Below are 22,085 nucleotides of genomic sequence, written 5' to 3'. Positions count from 1 at the left end.
TGTTGTTTTATTACAAAATCATAATGGCATTTCGGGAAACCTTACCGATGACAATGGTGTACACATAAACGACCACTCATGCGGATTTCTCTGAGCAAAGAGAGTATGGATGTTCTTTGACTACCTTTGGTCTAATGCTGGAGGGATTAGCAACTGCTAGCATTTCTAAGGGACTAGTTTGTTTCGATCATTCAGTCATCTATTAAAAGTTTATTACGAAATATTATTATTAATTAATCATCTGTTTCCGAAAAACATAAACCAAATCCATTTACTCCTAATTACTGCAAGGCCAGGGTACCAACGGAAATATACGCACACTCATTTAATAAAAATCTGTGAAAAACACAGTTTCGAAAAAAGTGTTGGTTAGGGCCTTTGTGAATTACGTTGACGTTATATACTAAACACATTTTAACTTCTCAAAACGTCCATCTACATACTGTACTATTTATATACATACATACGTACATATATTTATATGTAAGTAAGTAACCTTATATACTACTAAAAGCACATGCGGATGCCAACGACATCAGATTGCCTTTTCGCTAGCCGGTTGCTTCAACTACCCTGCTGTCCCTTACAAATGCAATTTCTGTGCGCTATTCGCAGTGATTTTCGCACGTCTACATTACATCCGTTCCGTTCGTCGTCACCACCATCATCACCGCCTGCCTTATTCACATTTTCCGCAAAGATTCTGTAACTTTTTTATTTTTAATCTTTTTTTTTGCATTCTTGAACAAAAGGCTACGCTTATATAGCAAACTACTCACATACATAAACATATACCGATTCATATATTTATGTGCATAGACACTTGCATGCCTCTTTATTTTATTTCACTATTTCGTTGCAAGTAAGTAAATCGATAATCATGACGCGTTGCAAGTCAGCTAAGCTCAACGTAGCCCTGCTCTACGCTGCGCTGCGTTACAAGCATTGAAAAGTTGCCGTGGCATAGCGAAATTTTATGGATTTTCTTTTCGGGGACAACAGCTGTAAAGTTTCTAACGCAGCAGCAGCAAACTTATATAGAATTTTTTGTTCCCTTCCTAGTTGTTGTTATTTTAGTTGCTGTAATAGGTATTTTGCTGTAGTTTTTGCTTTCATTTCTGTCGCGTCAATGACTGACTGCCTGCTTGCTTGCCTGCCAAAGGCTTAGTTCGTTTAGTGACAACAGGTTTTAGTTGTGGGCCCAAAATTGATGCTGTAACGCGCGCAGATTAGTTTAGCTTTAACTTTCGGCGATACATACATTCGGTGCGAAATTGAGAATGTGCTGTATACTTGTAATGTAATTCCTCTTTTGTGCCATTTTTGAAGGCAATTAGATTTTTTGTAACGTTTGAGCGCTTGGGTGTAAAAATTGAGCAAACTTCGATTCTACTTTAAGATCTGAACATACATTTTTTATATTTAAGAGAATTAACAAATTTTTTTGAAAGTGAAAACCCGGACTTTCTCCTTTGAGCAATTGAAAACTAGAAATAAATGTTTGGCATTTACTGGGCACCGACTTTTGATTACTTAAAAATGAGACAAAGTTTATGGTAATTCAAATATTGAACATAAATTTAAATTAAAACGTGAACTGAATTTTTTGGTAATTCACTAACTGGACATAATTTTTTAGCATGTAAAAACTAGGCATACATTTTTAGAAATAAAAAAAAGTATGTCCAGTTTTTTACCAAAAATTATGTCCGATTGTTAAAATTGCCACAAATGTATGGATAAACTATATGTTCAAAAAATTATGGCCAGTTTTTAAATGATCACAAAATGGTCCGGTTGTGAAATCAATTTAAAAATTTTCAATGAACATATTTTTAATAAAATACATAGTATTTTGTCGTTTAAAATCTAAACATAGAAATATGGTTGAGTTTTTAATGATCAAAAATTAATGTCCAATTAATGATCGTTACACGTTTTTTAAATATTCAAAAAAGTTTATGGCAAGTTTTTACAAGGTCAAAAAATTATGTCCAGTTTTTAAACGGTCGAAAATGTATACCACTTTGGCTTTACTAAAAATATCTTCAAGTTTCGGATCATCAAAAATGTATGTTGGGTTTTGAAACTAATTTAACCATTTTAGATATTTCTCACAGTTTATATAATTTTTCTTTGTTTAAAATATGGACATAGAAATATGTTTGGTTGTAAAATTAGAAAAAATTTCAATTTATCAAAAATCATGTCCGAATTTTTAAATTGGCTGATTTTTACAAAGAATTATGTCGGGTCTTTAAATGGTCATAAATGCATTCATTTTATTAAAAATATCTTCAAGTTTCGAATTACCAAAAAGTTATGTTCAATTTTGAAATTAATATTTTACACATTCTTAACATTTCATATACTTTTTCGTCGTTTAGGCTCTGAACATATTCCAATTTTTAATTTATCAAATTTTTTTTAAATTTTTAGATTGTTTTTAATTTTCAGAAATTTATGGCTAGTTTTTACCAGTTTTTATTTTAGCAAAAATGTGTTTATGTTTTAATTTTTAAAGCACCCACATTGTATTCGCTAAAGAAAAAGGCCTGCTTTTCATAGCTGATCTCTGCTCTTACTCTCTGCCAACTTCTACATAATTCCACATCTTACAAAAAATTATTCGACCACCATAAACTTCCATTATTTTTTCTTCCACAAGCAAGCAATGAAAGTGCTATTTAACAAATCACTTCTACTAGTGATTAAAATAACAAAATGATTATATCAAACCCCTTCGAAGCATTCGAAAATAATTATTTCATGCTAACTAAGTATTCAAATGAATATAAATCCGTTTAGTGATTTTGTCAAAGCGCCTGTCGGCACGTAATTCCTCATAATTTACTATTTAACTACTGGCTAAGTGCTGCAATTAACCCGCGTTCGGCGAAGATAAATAAGTTTTACTAATTTTATGCAAATTAACCTATTTTGCATTTAGAGTTTATGATGATTACTCTAATGTTTAATAAAACACTAAATAAATAATGTGTATGGTCTCACCTTGCCTGCGGTTGAAAGTGGATGACAGATTTTATGGATTAAATATTTTGGAAAATTGGCCACAAAATGTTATGTGTGTGGATATGTATATTAGGATTGCTCTAGATTTTTTTTCTCAGCCACCCTGCAGATCTGTAGAATATCAAAAATAAGGAGACTCGTATTTTTTTTTTTAAATCGGTTAATATTTACCCGTGCCGCCGGGGTTTTGAAGTTTCCCAGGTATTTTACATGGGGAAAGTACATTTTTACGTAAAATTGCTATAAAATTTAAAAAAAAAATTTTTAAATAAAGGTTTTTGATCGAATAAGACTATTTTCTTTCAAAAGTTTTAAAACAATAACGCTTTTAAGTGTGTTTAATAACTGATAATCCTTTCTGTTATATACAAAACTTAGTTATTTCATGTTTTCGTTACCATATCACGCACGAACAGCTCAATGGATATATATATATATATTTTTTTTTTTCATTCTACTCGTCATTTTCTGTGGGTTTGTGGTAAACAATTTTGAAAAATTGGGTTGCCAGATATTTGAACATTCCGAATTATTTAAAGGTCAATAAAATATTTAAGTTTCTCAGTTTCATCAAAACTAGAAGTGTCTGAAGATAGTTCAAAATATTTTTGAACGGGGTTGCCACGTTGCTAAATAATGGAACAATGGTTATTTAAAATCTAAGCTTGTTTGTTACAACAATATGGGTATCACGCGAAAGGTGTACGCATAAGCTTTGGACTAAAATGTTTTTAAACAGGGCTGCCACTCATCTGTTAACTAGGATGAGGTAATTATGCAAGTCAAGTAAAATGATCCAAAATGCATTTTTGCACATTCGATAGTTTAACATGGTAGCGACAATGTACCCCATGCAGAAACATGTCGGGGTTAAAGCGTTATTTTAACACCTTTTGTTAGACACTCATATTTTACTTTACCGCATATACCATTATTTAAACAAATTTTTATTATAGTTAAATGGCAACCCTTTCAAAAAATATATGCGAATTAAAGTATGTGTTTTGAAAAACCTTCGTTAGGAGTGCATAAACCTTGCATTTGATACCCATATTGTGGTATTAGGTTAGCTTGTTACGTTGTTGTATTTTTGAGAAAGGTGGCAAATCCGTGCAAAATTTTTTTAAATCTCTTAAAACTGATTTAGTTTTTAAAGAAATTTATTTATTTCATTGAGCCTATCAACAATTTTAAATTTTCATATATCTGGCAAACGTATTTACCACATACCCACAGAAGTAATCGAGTAGAATGAAAAACAATAATTTTTGTATATAACATATAGGAGTATCGGTTATTAAACACCTTTAGTAAAATTTTTAACTTAAATAAGCATCATAGTGTTATTCTTTGAAAACTTCTGAAGGGAAATAGTCTTATTCGATCAAAAGAGTTTCATTTTTAACGATTTTATAGCAACCCCGGCGGATTGGGTAAATATTAACCGATTTCAAAATAAAATATACGTGTCTCCTTATTTCTGATATACTTCAGTTCTGAGGGTGGCAGCAGAAAAAGTCAAAAAAGCTGATTTTCTTATGTATATTTGGGACACCCTAATTTATATGTTTCTCAGCTGTTGCGGCTTAAAAGTTTTAGGTAATTAATGATTAGCTTAAACCTGGGTCCGAAGAAAATTCCGAAGAAATTAATAATAACTGCAAACGACGATGAAATAGTGCAAATGTATAAAGTATATACATTTCCAAAGTCCCAAAAAAGTGCCACCTTAAATATGTATAGCAGTTGATGTTAATGGGCTACGGCAAGGAAGTTACCCTTATTACATCTCTGTATATCCAGCAACCGGTTATACCAATTACCATACCGAACGAGACCTTACCCAGAATATCCGGTCATCTGGAAAATCTGTTTTCTAAAATTTTAAATCTTTACCTCCGTGATTTCATAAAAAGGGTTTAGTTTGTTTTTTTTTTTTCTTTCCTATCTTCACAGTGATAAAGTGCTCCGAAATTGGTTTTTGTTAAATACTCGATACTTTCTTCAAATACTGAGTACTTTTTGTACTCGAATCCTTTCTTTAAGTAGTTAGGTGGGTATCGAGTGTGCGGTTAAAGTATTTAATTGGTTTTTCATCTATTTAGAAGTTTGGTTGTGACAATATATGACAATATATGAATCATGCTATAGCGCTTTTGGCAACACGTTTATACCGTAAGTTGTATCCGACCTCTACTTGTATGACGCAAAAAAAATAACATGGCGGTAATGCTGATCAGTTTGAAAATCGGACTTCGACAGCACGTTAAAAAGTGAAATTGGCCAAATAAATGAATAAACTGTCAATAGTGCGTTTCCGTACTAGTCAAGTTTTTAGATTTTGTAAGATTTACGGCTACTACTTCGGAAGGGTTTGACCAAATGTTGTCGATCAAACTTGTAGCTACTCTTTTGCTAAATTTTGATCGGAAAATACTCCAATAGTTTCTCTTCCCATGACATAGCATTACCGTGACGGCAGAAAACGCAACGTCCTTATTCAACTTATCAATTTCTACGAAATGTTATAATGAGCTCGATAGGGGGAAGTATCCAATACTTCTCTTCGATAAATTTTTGTTTTGATACTTTTCTGCGATATTTTTAAAGACCACAGGAATCGATTACATTGCGGTATCGGAACAATACTACACTCAGTCTGTGCATTCATCTAGAACTAAATAAGTGCCCATTTAATATCACAGACAGAAGACAAAAATACGCAATTTTGCAGGGTTCAGTGTAACAGTAAACACATTTTGCACCGCGAAAAGGCAACATTTTTTGGAAGAAACAAAATCACTACAATAGTAAGTAAGTATGAAGTAATAATCTCTCAATATTTCCGAACCCTATAAGGATTGCCATCAGGGTCATATATCATCATTGAGTACTTTAACGTGTTTCTTGAATGCAATTTTAAATCAAGTGGCAACTGATTTCGAAAAAATAAAAGAAGTTTTCACATCTACAGGCCAAGCGCTTTAATTTGACACCCCATTTTTGAAAATCGAGCGAACAGTGCAGATCTTTTATCCTGAGAAAAAAATGCCTTCGCATATTATATATATAGTCGAGAGCCGCCGAGCGATGCAAAGAGGAGCGTAGCAAAGCTGGTTGTGTTCACACTGAATCGGCCGTAAAGATATTACAAAACTTACGAGTACCTTCAGTTCAATTTTCAATCGTAGATTACGGATCTGCACATAGTAGTTCTCTAGATCTGGGCATTTTCCCAACATATATTCGCTTTAAGTTTGCAATGCAAATGAAAAACGAATCCAACTTTAACATGAAAAATATCACTCAAACGCCGTACGGCCAAGTACGACGTGGCGTATGAGTGACATAATTTCCTGCTGCTATTTCATACAAAAAATTATTGCACTTTTTCATCCGACCATTCACATCTTGTTTATTTATCCGTCGATTTTCATCGGACGAACAAAAGGACAGGCTTTAGTACAAAAGAAACAAGTAAGAAAGTCTAAGTTCGGGCGGAGCCGAACATTAAATACCCGGCGCAAGTATTAAATATATGTTTTCCACCTTTCCGAAAGCTGCCGCTACATGATAAGCCGGGGTGTATAAATTTTAAGTAAATTAGCGTCCTTAAATTTCGAAATATTGAAATTTCAAGCATTTCTGAAATTTACCGGTTATATGAAAAACGGCCGTAATTTTAGTCCGATTTCAACAATTTTCAACGGTTTGCTTTTGTGTGGCAAGACAATAACCGTACCGAGTTTGGTACAAATTGGTAGAACGGTTACCGAGACACATATATGTGATCATAAGTGGGCGGTGCCACGCCCATTTTCCAAAATTTTATCACAAACATATTTCTTTGGTAAGAATTGTTGCACCCATCAATTTTGAAAAAATTAGCTTTAATATTTACTGATTTATCGAGGATTTCGTATTTTTCTAAATTACCGTCATATGGAATGTGGGCGTGGTTATTGTCCGATTTTAAAAATTTTCGGCCATTTGGTATGCTGTACCAGGACCAACAACTGTGCCAAGTTTGGAAGAAATTGGTGCAGCGGTTACCAAGTTATACACATGTAACCATAAGTGGGCGTGGCTACGCCCATTTTCCAAAAATCTATAATATTCTTATTTTTCGTCTAAAACTCATTGTAAATATCAATGTTGAGTGAATTATCTTTAATAGTTACTAAAATATCGCAGTTTTCGTATTTCTGAAAATTACCATTATAGGTAGGCGTGGTTATTGTCCGATTTAGCCCATTTTCAATACCATCCGTCCTACGCCCAAAAGAAGTCCACGTACCAAGTTTCGTTAAGATATCTCAATTTTTACTCGAGTTATCGTGTGCACAGACGGACGCACGGACGGACGGACGGACGGACAGACAGTCACCGCTTAATCGATTTCTCTTTTCATTCTGATCATTTATGTATACATTTGTCTATATCTATCTCGATTCGTTTTGCCTGTTACAAACAACCGTTATGTTAACAAAGTTATAATACCCTTGTGCACAAGTGCGCTCGTGTATAAAAATTACAAAAGATTTTTTATTTTCTTAGTTTTTCCTAGTTAAAGTTTTAATTCATTTTATAAAAATGCAAATATCTTAAGAGAATGGTAAACAGATCTACAATCCAATATTAAGTTTACGTTTTTACGGCGTTTTTTTTTACTTGAGATTATCCCTGTATACTTCGATTTTTTGTCGCATCAGCGTCATAAAGTTGCCAAATCAAAAACCAAATTGAAAATCAAAAGCTGCTTTGCTTTCAACTCCAAAACGTTTCTGAAAAGCTACATTTATTCGAAAGCTTCGCTTCGCTTGGCTCCTCTTCCTGTGTATGCGTACCCTAAGCGTTTTGAACGGAAAGGATTGAAATAACTTTTGATAGATCATAAATACTGATGTCCTCTTTTAATGAATACATTTATGGAAGTTTTCGAACAAATCGTGTTTTGTCATACAGCTACAAAAGAAATACTGAAACAATCTTTTGCTTAGTTGGAACATAGATTTTTAAAGACTTGCTGAGTTTCACTTTCATAAATCAAATCGAAATTTCTCATGGTCGGAATGTTTCTAGATTATTACCGCATATGGTAAGTAAATATACGTTATTCAATAGCTTCTCATGTGACATAAATCTTACTAGTATACATACATACCTAAGTACGGCAATAATTTAATAGCATATTTCACTCACACACCCATAAATAATTTTGCAATCAGGATTTCGCATATTTTTCAAAATAGCTTCGATATTACTTTTGCTAAATTTTTGATTTCTTTTTCTTCAATTTCTGTTAACACTCTTAACCTTTTCGCATTTATTACTTGTGCTCTATTTCTCATTTACTTTTTTCTGCAAGTAAAAAAATTACCAACACTTCGTTTGCCCGAGAAAACTGTGACAAATTACATTCAATAATTCACTTTAAAAATCTGCTGGAAAAGCACATTGCGAACGAACGTGCGAAAGCGCAAGCAAATGTTGAAAATAATGCCGAAAGCAGCGATAATGATGGACGAAGAAGGTGGTTGGAAGGAAGGAGGAAAACAAGAGGAAAGTGTGAAAGCCAAAATAGGTAGATTGGATGACGATGGAAAGATGAAGATGAGTTTAATGTGCAACATTTTGCAGGCGGCGGAAGTGTTGACTGAGTGTAGCGGCGTTGCCGGTGGAATTTACAATAACGCTTGGTGGCAATGACTGTCAGCTGTTCACTTTGTTTTTTATTCTCTGTCTTTTTTTTTGTTGAGCAATTTTTTGTTGTTTTTTTAGCTGCTACTCTGCTGCAAATGACACTACTTTAGCGGATTAGAGGAGATTTACACGTTGCACGAGGACTCGCGCGAATTTCGATACAGTTTTAATTTGAGGGGCTAAGTAGGCAAGTTGAATAGCCGGAGATTATTGAAGAAACTTAGGAAGCTACATATACAGTGGTTGAGAATGCGAATTTGAAAGCATACCTAATGTCTACATTTTTTATTATCTATTCTTCCAAATACAGAAAAATGTTCTAGCAAAAACAAGCAAATTTTTAGTAAATATAAAATAAAAACTGGTAGCTCTTCCCGTTAAAAATTTAAGAAGTAACGAGAAAATTCTTAATAGCAAAAATAAAAAAAATATTTTTTGCACAAATTTCTCATATTCTACCCAATTTTTTTTTATTAATTTGCGTATCTAAAAACATTCCACACAAATAGTTTTTTTTCTTTTTTTTTAATTAAAATTTTGAAATCAAAATATTCCGCACACGAAGTTTTAATGGTTCCAAAATTGCGGCTATCTTTATTGAAAAACTTTTGTGGAAAACAACAACAATTTAAAAAAGCTCTTTGTTTATTTATGTCATCATTTGGGGTTTTATGGATTTGCAACTTTTCTTAAACTTCGAATGGAAACTCCGCTGACCTGCGGTAAATTTTCTTCTTTTTTAGCCCTTGGCACGAAATGTTGCGAAAGGCATTTTTTGTAAAACTTAAAACAAAAAAACGTTGAATAGCTGTCATGTAAACTTAGAGAAAATTTTAATTTTTCTCAAATTAAATTACGGAAAAACCAAGGCACATTAAACAGGTAGTATCAGTAGAGCAAAAACAACATTTGCGTGTATTTTGTTGTTGCTTCTGGTATCGAAAGTGTCAAAAACTGTTCTGAATTTTTTCTTCTAAATCAAAGCGTGCCGTGTGAAATACAAAAAATTATAAAAAATAAAAAATTGAAATTGGAAAAAATAAAAATTGATGCAACTTTCTTTCCTAGTAAATTTGTTTGCTTCTCGAAGCATAGATCCATCCTTTGCAAGGCCCAGTAATCAGCGGTCGTGCTGCCGAGTTGGGCGAACGTTCCAAAAGCTGCTATTCAATCGCCTTCCGCTTTATGCCGGAAGATTTACAATTGTTACGTTCTACTCCCATAAGAAACAGAGTAAACATACCGCCAATTTGACCAAGTTGCGGATACATATATGTGTGTATAATACGATGGACAATCCATGGTGCCGCAGCTTAATTTGCGCTAAACACACATATATATATTAGCACAGATTTTTTATAATTTTGATGAGGGTGCAATATTAGCACCGAAAGCTAAAGAAATAAATTGACATAATACTTATCAATTTGGCTCGTAGATATCGTCTTTGGTTTCATCTTCAAATATTTTTATAGGTTTTTGGAATTTCTTGTTTTTTAAAACAAAATTTTAATTACTAAAGTTTAGCATTTTTTCCTTCTTATAAGGAACTTTTTATTCGTGTTTTAAAAAAATTTATATCTTTTATTTTTTAATTTCTTAAAAACAATTTAAACATTTTTTTAAAAAATCATTATTTTCAGATTTTCTTAATTTGAAAACAAACTTTTAATTACTAAAATTTAACAAACTATATGCTTATATATGTAGATAAATATATCCTTAGAGGGAATTTTCGCGCTAAAAGTTCTTGTTTTGAAGTTTTAAAAATACAGTAAATTTGACTTGATTTTTCCCCGCTACCGTTTATTTAAAAAAGTTTTCAGAAAAAAAATCTCGACAAGTTTTTTTTTTAAATTGAACTTGCTCTAACAAAAAAAAATACTTTAGAAAAGTTTTTAAATTTCCTATTTTTATTTTTTTCGAAATTATTTTCTTTAAAGTTTCACAAAAGGTATAGCACTTTTTCATTTATAAATGTCCCTTTTTTTGCTAAAGAAGAAAATAGTTTATCTTTATTGGGCTTTTTAAAACGGTTTTGCAGGTAAAATTTAAAGCCTACTTAAAAAACGGCCCTAAATGAAATAAATTTTGATTAAATTTTTTGTTTCAATCTTCTAAATAATTTACGTTAGGCTATTCTCTAGTCTTTTTACTTAAACCTTTTAGGAAAAATTTTTTAAATTTTTTCAATATATTTTTTTTCCAAAACAAAAGAACATTTTTTGATAACTAAATTTTCGACGGTTTTTTGCGCTACGGTCTGCTGCTGAAAGTTTTTCAAACATACATATTTTCAAAATACTTTTTTTAAGTAAGAAATTTCAATTATTTTAAAGGATTTAAATAATATTTACTGTTCACACCTTTCACTTGTGTTTTTGAGTACACTTAAGTACGTTTTTCGTGCCATTGTCTGTTAGAGAAAGATTTTCTGTAGTAGTTTCCGAAGCTTCTTAATAATAAATTTTTTGAAAAAAGTTTCCTTCTTGAACATATTTTTCTGAATGAAGATTTCTCAAAAAAAAATTTTACCAACTTAATTTTTATATATAATTTTTCATAGGATTTTACTAAGTTATTGCTGCTACGCCTGTATCCAGACTTTATTTTCCTAAAGTTTCAAAACAGTTTTAAAACTATGTCATATAATCTTTCATATCTATGTATTAAAATATGTTTTTACTAAGAAGGCTTTTCCAACACAATGTTGAATTTTTTGAAAATTAAAATTTACATTGCATTTTTTTTATTTAAAACCCTTGTGTGATGATTCAAACCTGATCTTCATAAAAGCTTTTAACTAGGGACGGTAACGGTTATGGTCTTTATAATAAGAATCTTATTTCAATGATACAATTTATTTTTATTTCTCCGAACAAGAAATATTATTTTCAGTTTTAGTTTTTTTAGATCATGAAATACTTAGTGCGGTCAGGAACACGCAGGCCCATCGTAAGGGTTCAAAAATTATAACTCTTAAGTTTTATAGAAACAAATAAAAAAAAACTTAATTTAACGCCAAAGTTAAAATAAAACACCATTTTGCAATGATTTATTAGTAAAAATCCTGATCTTTAACGTTTTTTTTTCTGTCTCTGCTTTAACATCGTTTTTCCATTTACTCAAACTTACAAAAACTTTTTAATAAAAAAATATCAACATTTTTTCTATATTTAAATGAATCGGGGGAAAAAAAAATTCTTATCATTTTTTGCTTCATATATGTACATACATATTTTTTCAAATAGTAGGTACTTTATTTTTACTAAAAAAATTTAACTAAAATATGCGTGAAAAACAATTTAAACTTTTTCATTTAACTATTTTTGATGCTAGAATATGTGTTGGTTTTGTTAAAAATTTGAAAAGGTTGTTTCCGATAATAACTAAAAAATTTTCGCTAACTTAATTTTCCTGTTTTTCATGATTTTTTAAAAGAATTTTGATTGTGTATTGAACTTGAAAACTTTTTTTGAAGTACTTAAAAAATAAATGCTTTTTGTTTCATCCCTATTTTACTTTTAATAGAAAAAGTTAAAGAATTCCAAATGAAAGCATTTCCGGTAAAATTTATTTTCAATTCATTAATGTTTAGCGTTTTTTTTCTGTTGAATTTCAACATTTTTGAAGCCTGGATTTTCAAATGTAATTTTTCTCGCAAATTTATTTCGCAAAATAATATTCTTGACGCTTTTTTTCGAAAGCAAATTGCATCAAAATCCTTTTATTTTCGTCAACTCATTTAAAGAAAATGCAAAACTCTAAATAAAAATAGTTAGTTTTTCTTTCAGATAAAAACTTAAAGCGTCTCAATTTTATGCAAAATACATGTATTTTTATCACTATTAAACACAAATAAACATTTAAATAGCACTAAAATTGCACTAAAATTCCATCGCAAAAAATCTGCACACCTTTTCCAGCTTCGTAGTAAATATCTGCGTAAGCTTTAAAGCCTTAAAGCACTCACTTGATGAAACACGTGTGGGGTATTACCGGCAAAATTAAAGCGTAAATGCGCGACTAGCAACGACGCGTCTACGAACCGTTCGATTTTGCGTGCGTTTCGTGGTAATTAAATTAAATAAATTCTTAAATTTTTACAGAAAATTCTTTTGTTTTTCTTCTGCTACACAGCGCTTTCCTTCACATATAATTAAGCAATCAATACTTTGCAGCTAACTCTTAGCCAGCTATTTTATAGTAAATTCTTTAGATTTCTAGATTTTTTTATTGATAGATATTGCGCACTTAAAACCATTTATTTTTTAAACACACATTTCTTTTTCGCTAACGCCAAAACGACAACGACGAACGATAGGATACAATACGACACAATAGAGAAAACACACAACGAACAACGAACGTATATCCGCCTTGCTAAAGGAATGCGTTTACAGCGGCTTCAGCCACACAACTGTCGTAGCAAGCTGCCAGCGAAAGTGCGCTAAGTTGGCGCCTGCCTGTTGGAGCTCACATCGACTCGTAGCTTTGTGGTGTGTGCTGTGTGCCGTATGTTCGTGTGTATATCCGTGTGAGTGTGGGTGTGTACGTGTGTATGTCCTGCGAGCCATGCTGTGTTGCATCGCGCTGTATTTGGCCCACAACATACGAAAACAATTCAGTGCGCTTCGGCACAGCTTCGTTCGATGCTATAATAGAGGTAGCGGCGCTGCTGACGTTGACTGCGCGTTTCCTTATGGAAATATGCTGCGATTTATTCACCGACCACTACCATTTCGGGTTTAAGATATATAGTCAGCTTGAACGCCAACGTCGCTGATTACGTTTGCGTTTAAAGAGCATAATGCTCAGAGTAAAAAATAGTTGAAAACCGCGCTGCAATTATGGTACAAAATATTGAGGAAACAGGTTAGCTAGGAATCAAAGTACTTCACTTTGCTGAGCGAAAGTTGCAGTTTTCTCGCCGTTTTCCTCTCTCACTCTCAACTATATTCTTCTGAACCATACTTTCGAAGTGACGTCACAGAAAAGCTTAGCGCATTGAAATCATTGGATACAATGAATTTTCTTAATAATCAAGTAATTTGATATTATAATCTCAAGCGCTAACGCTGGTTCTAAAGCTACACTTTATAGAAATTTGTAATGCAATCTGTACACTAGGCAGATATTCATAGCAACAATCATAGAGGGTAACAAGATTATTAGGCCTTTTTCGCTTTGGAAATATTTTCTCAAACTCCCAAGCGTGTTACTCCACTTCGAATCAAATACCTGAGAAAAAAGTTAACGATGAGTTGAGCAGCAAAAAATTGTATTTCCTTTTCCAAAAAACCTAATCAGGATCTTCAAAGAAAGCAATTGTATTCCCTTTTTTTTTGCCCTGCAGTAGCTTTGCGGCTTGGGCTGAAGATCAAAAACTTCCGCGAATATTTTTCCCCTTTGCAAGTGTTCCACCAATTTATCTTGCTTAGTAGAGGCAGGATCCTCTTCACTTTGTCTTTCCAGTGTATTCGAGGCCACCCTTGCTCCAGCCAAGAGTGTCCCTTTCTCCTGCTCCTCTAACATGGAAATGCTACGTTTATGTCCCTGGTGTTGATACCACCGCTATCTTCTGATCTCTAACTGATTAGGTCAAATAAGTGGTTTCATGAATGGAGGCTCATCTTGTCGTAACTGATATAAACAACAAGGTGTTCCTTCCTTGTGGATTGGGAAAAGCGGTTATATGTATATATATTCATCAGACTCCCTCCGGTCTTGAAGTTATCTTATTGCTTCAACAACAACGCGACGATATTCATCGCTGATAGTAACTTGCTACCTCTTCCACTGCGATGCGAGAAGATCGGGAAATGACACCCACTATTAAGTCTTATCCAGGCATTGAACAACTACTTCTTGGTTGAAGGTTGGGAAGGTTCTAGATCGTCCGCTGTAATCACGCAAGAATAGGAAAATAAAGTAGTCATAAATGTGTGGAACGCTCACCTTATGTCGCACTAGCAGATGGAATCACAGGCCGCGGGAAGCCCGTTCAGAAATGTGGGTCAACACCAAGTCAATGTTCTCTGAAAGGGTGGGTGAATACCTGTTTGAAAGGCCCAATCACCAGCGACCGCAGGTTTAGAGCATCAATTTCCACGAAAGACCCGCGCTAATATGGCCAAGTTCCGGTCCAGATATTGTAGCCGACTTGAACCGAACTTCCCCAAAGAGCGTCATGACATGTGAAACACGACACGACAGCAATCACCCCTTCACATGTCAGCTCAATCCCACTCAGCTGTCCCTTTGATCTGACCGCGTCGAAATAGCTCGTTTCTTGTGTCTACCGTTAATTTAGCTTGACGACAACAATTTATGAACACACTGAACTAGGCCGGGCTTAATAGTGTCGCTACAACAACAAACACAACCTGTTTGATAACCCGGACAATCCCATTCCGCGATTTGACCCTAGAGAGTATCTGAGGGGTTGTCGGATGTTCAAATGTATGTACATAGAGATGTGATTTGTAGGCAAGTCCTAGGTAAGCGCGTATCCGTCATTGGATTGGCCTGGGAGAGTGTGAAGATCAAGCTAGTCCCGACCGATGAGGTACCTAGAAAATTCAGCTCTTCGTACCTTCTGAGATTATATGAAAAATGCATCGAGCCGTTACGGAAGGTGGAAAATAAGCTTGCCGCGCCAATTCGCCGATGCCGGAAGCTGACGACAGCCAGTTCTTAGGTGACATGAGTCTCAATGCTAACGCGGTCGAAGGAGCTGCTGAAGTTGTCAGTACTGAGATAGTTCAGGAAGGTTGTTAAAGGGACTCTGGGGCCTACTAAAATCGCCTCGGAAAACCTGCTTGCCTTCCTAATGGAGGAAGACATCGACATTTAATCAATTCAGGAACTTTCGTTATGTGGCTACAACCACTTTTTATAAGGTTATTAGGTAAAATCATAGCGCTTATATTGCCTAAAAAATATGCTAAGGCTTTCTGTGTTAGCAGCACTCCATATAAAACTATCTGTTTTAAATCCGTCAGTCTACATGGCCTACGACTGGCCGTTTCCACCAAACCAAAATCAAAACTTCGGGGTAAATAATACTGGATAGCAAATTTGCATCGAAGCTAAATGTTGAGGAAAGGGCGAACAAAACATGTGTTGCTCTCAATGCATGTAAAAATATGCTGAGCAATACATGAGACCGGTCCCCGAGTCTAACACACTGGGCATTCAAGGCGATTGTGAAACCGAGAATAATACCGGTGCACTAGTGTGGTAGGGAGCAATGAACAAGAAGACCTATAAAAACGTATCGATAGGGTGCAAAGACTACCGATGATAGGAATAACGGTATCATTGGGGACTACGCCGACAGCTGCGCTGAGCGTCATCCTGCACATGCCTCTAGAAGATTTGGCTGCTGACAACTTAGCCCTGAAAACTGCAATGCGGCTCCATGCTACTGGTCGGTTCCATTGCAGATCATACGGTCATAGTAGTTCGACAAAATCCCAAAATTCACAATTCTACCTAACCTAACCAACCCTAGTAGGCGACAGGATAGCTTCAGAATGAGCTGCTTAGTTAGAACCCCTACACCGGTAGAAGGAATGCCATTCTTTGCTCAGTCTGGAAAGATAACCATTTCCTCCATGCACTTGGTCCCTTTCCGAATCTTGGAAATTCTGTTCGATGTTTGTGGTAGGTCCGGGTCCTTGATCTTCGGATTGAATTACACGGCTTTTCATTTTTTACAAGTCTTATATCACAAAAAACATCCAATTTCCTAAAACCTAAAAAAGTTAATAGATTGGTGGGCTATGAAGTGGTTGTAAATGATTATAAACTTGAGAAATATTTAATAAGCATTGGAGGTTAAAAGTGAAGACTACTTATTAATTTTCTATTTTCAAAATGCTATATTAAATTTTAAATTGTTGGTTTAAGTGTCGATTTATACGGAATTTGGTAAACTCTCCTAAAAAAGCTTTTTAAATAGACTCTCAATATTCCAACAGACTGTTCTCATTTTTACTCTCGCTCTCATATCAGAATTTGTGGTGTACTGGTAAAAAAGAAATAGCTTAGGCATTCTCCTCTGCATTAACGACATACCACCCACACAGCCTGGCAGCACGGATGCCAACTTTGACTACAACTCCGCTGACAGTACAATGCACACCGTCAACGTAGAAGCAGGCAAGATAAAGGAGCGGAGCGCAAATATTCAACTAAAACAGGAATATAAATCAACACAGAATTGAAGGCAGGCAAAAAATGGGTATGCAATATTAAAAATGAAATAAAATGAGGAATAGAACACAAGAAAATAAAAAAAATTGCGACAACTTACGAAAAAGCAAGCCAAACGATGTGAATAGCAAAGTAGAAAGTAAATTGGGAAAATCCAGTGAAATTCGATGCAAGGCAAAACAAGCACAAGCAGGATGGTCAGGATGTTGGAGCATGTGTGGGTGCTGGGATGAGCAAAAAATGCACTTAAACAACAACAACTTGAAGGCAAATATGCAAACAACAACAAATATGATTTGCAGCAACAAACAAAAGGCAATTAGTAGTATTAGTGTTAGTAGGGAAATCGCGCTAAGTGAAGTTAGTACATGAGTGCATGTGTATGTATGTATCTGTGTTTGCACAGAAGCTGAAGAAGTTGGCGAAGGCGAATAAAAATGAAATGAACAAGCGAACACTGCACTGCACTTGCTGCCGAAAAGAAGGAAAGAGAAGGCGAATGTGAGACTGAGACTGAGGCTGAGGAGTAAAGCGAAGCAAAGCTGGTGGATGAAATGAGTTGATGGAGCGCCTAACTGAATAAGAGGCAATATAGGAGGCGAAAAGGACGACGATGGCAAACGGCGGGCTAAGCACCAGATGCGGTGCGGCTGAGGAGTGGCGAAAAATACTGGCTGTCATGCAATAGGCCTACGAATAAACGGCGACGACAACGACAACGGCCTAACGGCGCAGCAGCAGTAAATGCAACGACCGCAACAGCAGCAACAACAACAAGAGTATGAATTTACAAACAAGAAAAGAAGCACAGAAATTATAACAAAAACAAACTAAGTACATTCTAGGCAGCCAAAAGGTGGAAAACAGCAGCCGAGGCAAATTCCTATACACAGCGAAGCAGATTTGAAAGATTGCCAAAAACACGAATCCACGCCGAAAAGGAAGCAAGTAAAAAACAAAGCAGCTGAAGGGTTGGCAAGAAGAGCTGTGGTTGTATAGAAATATGAAAAATAAGAGCAAAAAATTGTGAAAACTAGAAAAAAAACACATAGTAACGCGGCGAATAGCGTGAGCAAAGTAATTGATATGATGAATGTGTATGGGTACTAACTTGTCTGTGAAAACAAAAAGTAATAAATGCTCGGCATGCAGTATATATTTACTTGAAAGCAGCTTATGTAATGCGCAACAAGACAACAACAGCACGTGTTGGACGAAACACATGTTTGCGTGGAAAAGTATTTACTTCACAAGCCATGTGAAGGCTAGTAAATGCGAGATGTGCATAGTCAAATAGATATGTCGGTGGTGTGTACGCTTAGTTGGTACATAAATTTTTACATATATGCTTCGGTTGGCTACTTCACATGCGTTTTTCTATATACTTGAACTTACATACACATATGAAATTATATTTGAGCAAAATAAATGTGCCTTTTGTTGGTTTTATGGAAAATATTGGATGCTACTAGAACGAAATATAGCAACAAGAGCGAGGTGCACATATCATGAACGTATTCCTTGTGTCAGTTTTACGTACAAGGAAGGCTATCTTCGGACTAAAGGTAGATAATTAGGATTTATATCCTGTAATCAGTAAATTGACGTACATTTTTATGTCTCAAAAATTAAATATTATATAATTTGAGAAAATTTCAATGACATATACAATGATTTTCTCCTTAAGTACAATATCGGGCAGCACCACCTTCCGGCACTCTCATATGGTGGCTTCTAGAAACCATTCTTCAATATCCATTTTGACAAAGGCTTTCTACCATCCAGGAACTGTTTTTGATTGCTGTTTGCTGGAAGAGTAAGAAAAGAATGCGCCTAGCTCAAACTACCGAACTGAAATTTGTTCGCTTCATACTGCAGAAGTTTGTAAATATTAACCTGTACCTTAGCCTTAACCTTTGTCTTTGTACATTTGTGTTTGTACGTATTTGTTTTTGTTTCTTAATTTATTTTTATCTTAGCCCTTATCTTTGTTTTAAACCTTCATGCGTATATTTATCTTTATCTTTATCTTTATCTTTATCTTTATCTTTATCTTTATCTTTATCTTTGTCTTTATCTTTATCTTTATCTTTATCTTTATCTTTATCTTTATCTTTATCTTTATCTTTACGCCTCAACTTGTATACATCCAAAAATACTCTTTTTCTCTGAGATAAGTTTTTGTTGTTGTAGTTACCGGCCTGCCTGAATTGGTGAGTCTATCAATCGATTTTCGTCGCTCAACAACAAAGGTTATGCTTAGAAAACGAACTGTTTCGATGAAATTGGAACAAATGGAAAAGGAGTGTTAACTCATTGGTTTTAGAGGGGCAAGCGATGAGGTGATTGGTCTCGGTAAAGTATCTTCACAAGTCGGATATGTTTGTGGTATGGTCAGATGGAGTCCATAAATGTAAGTAGAAGTAAATTCTGCTACAGTTACCGGCATTTACGGAGCGATGTTGTTACAACGTCGTGTCTAGTGAGTATGATACCTTCTGACATGCCTAGGAGTTCACTCTGCTGCCGCCAAGTGTCTTTTCGTATGTTCTCTGCTCTAGCAGACAAGCAGGAATTACTTGCTGTGCATTAAATTGTGCTCTTTGAATTTAGATCCGGGCGGCTCCTTATTATGTAAGTGGTCAACTACGTTCCTTGTACTTTGCCTGAAGTGCCGGTGGCAATCGCTGTACTTTGCTAACAATTAAGGCTGTGCGCGCAGAGAAGATCAAACTGTCAAAGCTAACCTCTTAAATTGTCGGTATTGATGTGCTTTCTACGCAGACTCCTATGGTCTGACTTCCTACCGCCCATCTGGTAAAAGGCTCGCAGTTTATTTTATAGAGGAGAGGATAAGATTCAATGAGGCCGCTCTTAGAGATTTTGCGGAAAATGTAAGGTCTTTTACGCGTTGGCGACGGCGAGTACCGCAGTTTGGAACGATGAGCTGTATGTGCTTTACAGCGACATGAACATAGTGGAGCGCATTCAAATACATCGGCTCCGCTGCCTTGGCCATCTTGTTCGAATGTACATTGACGCTCTTGTTCTGAACGCATTCAGTTCGGAACCCGCTGCTGGTAGCAGAGGAAGAGGAAGGCCTTCACTGCGATGGAAAGACCAAATGGACAAGGACTTGGCTACACTTGGCATTTCCAATTGGCGTCAGTAGGCACAGAAGAGAAACGACAGGCGTCTTACAGCGCCAAATAGTAAGGGGGTACGATTCTGAGCAATGAAAATGCGAGTGGCTGCGGCTTGGTATCTTCTTCTGACGGACGAACCATGGCCGCCTTTTTATGAATACCTCCTATATCTTAGACCATGAAAAGGTTGTGCTCATCTCTTCTAAAAAAAATTACGACTCTGGGATTGTGTGAAAAAATTGTATTTCCGACATATCAATGTATTTGATTATACGTAATATCTTTTCCTTTGGAAAAATTTAAGTGTTTAAGGAGAACATCTTAACCCCTCAACCATATTTGGCTAAGAACGAGTAAATTTGACCCGGGTTTTACTCCATGCCTTGAATTTAGAGTAAAAGTGACTGCCGTGGCCTAGTTGTTAAAAAGCGCATTACCAGACAGCAGAACCAAGGCTCAGTGCCTGGTGCAACCTTCAAGTTATAGAGATAGGATTTCCGAATAGTAGCCGTTGTGTCATGAAAAAGCTTCTCCAAAACAAATACCCGCCATTCGTAGGCAGCACATAAAGTATGGGACTTCATTTTTAAGAGCTAGAATCTTTAAGGGAAACTTTCCATGTAAAGTAAAATTTCGTCCAAAAACTTAGGAAAATGCGGGAACGTCAATTTTTGTCGTCCATGAAACCAGCTAAACTTGTTATAGAATGTGGCGGAAAATATGGATGCAAAATGCAATCTTGAGATATGCATTCTTCTGTGGATGTAGCATATTTGTAAGCGCAATTCACTGAGTCACACAGTGGGCCAGAAGACAGAAAAAGTGGCCAAAAACTAATGGTATTTAAAAGTTTATAATAATAAAATTAATTAATCTAATCTTTACGAATCGCGAGATATCTTTTAAAATGCCATTCAATCGTAAGTGCATGTTGGGCTGTACATGCATGGTTTTGCATATTTTGCGGAAAATTGCGGTTTTTTTACTTATTTATTGGTCATATTTTAGTATGTTTTACAATAAATGCATGTTGTGCATAGTTTTGCTTTGATTGATTTCTCTGGAATTAATGAAAGCTTTTTTTGTATTTTTCTTTAAGTTATTAAGTTTTTTCTTCCGGTAATTGAATTTAGTGGATTCACAGGGCGTGTTTACCTAAGTAAAATTTTAAGCCTAACATTTTTTTATGTAAAACATTGATTAAAATTGTTTCTAACTACACCGACAGGTTTTAAACTAAAAACTAATGTCTAATAATCACATCCAAAAACCATTTTAACCGTTATTTTACATAAAAAATTTGAGTTTAAGATTTTGCGTCAGTTGAAACGTCTTGTGAATCTTTTAATTATAAAAAAATAAATATAATAACAATAAAAAAATTAAAATAATCGAATTGCGGATGACAAAGATTTCACTGGAACTTATGAAAGCTTTTTTGTTTTCGTAAATTTTTTCAGTTTTTCTTCCGTTAATTAAATACTTAAAAAAAATTAAAATTAGTAAAAATTAAAAAAAAAAATTGAAAAATAAATAATTAACAAAAGAATAAATAAATAAGTGGGGTGTTTTATACCTAGAACCTGCTTGTGGTACTCCCTGCATACTGAAGGGTGGCAATTTGCGCGCTAATAACAGGTTAAATTTTGAAATTATTCTTAAAATCCATTTATCAATTTAGGGAAACGTATTTTTTAAAACACTTTGACAAAAAAGCCACAACTAAAATTTTTGTATTAAATTCGTGTTCTTATTTCCTTAAATAATAAAACTATAACCTTAGTTGATAGATAATCAACCCTACTCAAAGATATATTAGTGTTGAAGGTTGTTCAAACACCTTCCGATACTAAATAAGTATAAATTTTTTTAATAAACGTAATTGTAACTTTTTAGAAAGGTGGTAACCTCACTCCAAAATATTTATTTTTTTATTATTTCAAACGGTTTTGTTTTACTATAGAAATTTTAAGTATGCTGAGC

General features: G+C 34.5%; 1 protein-coding gene across 1 annotated transcript in view; it reads right to left on the bottom strand.

Annotated features, from left to right (window-relative positions):
- Positions 1-13,141, bottom strand: part of LOC118740051 (ras-interacting protein RIP3-like) — a 342,513-nt gene extending 329,372 nt beyond the window's left edge. Inside the window, exon 1 of the mRNA XM_036471547.1 lies at positions 12,654-13,141. The gene's annotated coding sequence lies outside the window, so the exon portion shown is untranslated. The remainder of the gene's footprint in view (positions 1-12,653) is intronic.
- Positions 13,142-22,085: the final 8,944 nt, after the last annotated feature.

This window comes from Rhagoletis pomonella, unplaced genomic scaffold (assembly GCF_013731165.1).
Source record: "Rhagoletis pomonella isolate Grant_MI unplaced genomic scaffold, Rhpom_1.0 Rhpom_scaffold_00005, whole genome shotgun sequence".
NCBI lineage: Eukaryota > Metazoa > Arthropoda > Insecta > Diptera > Tephritidae > Rhagoletis > Rhagoletis pomonella.
This window is presented reverse-complemented; position numbering and strand designations above follow the sequence as displayed.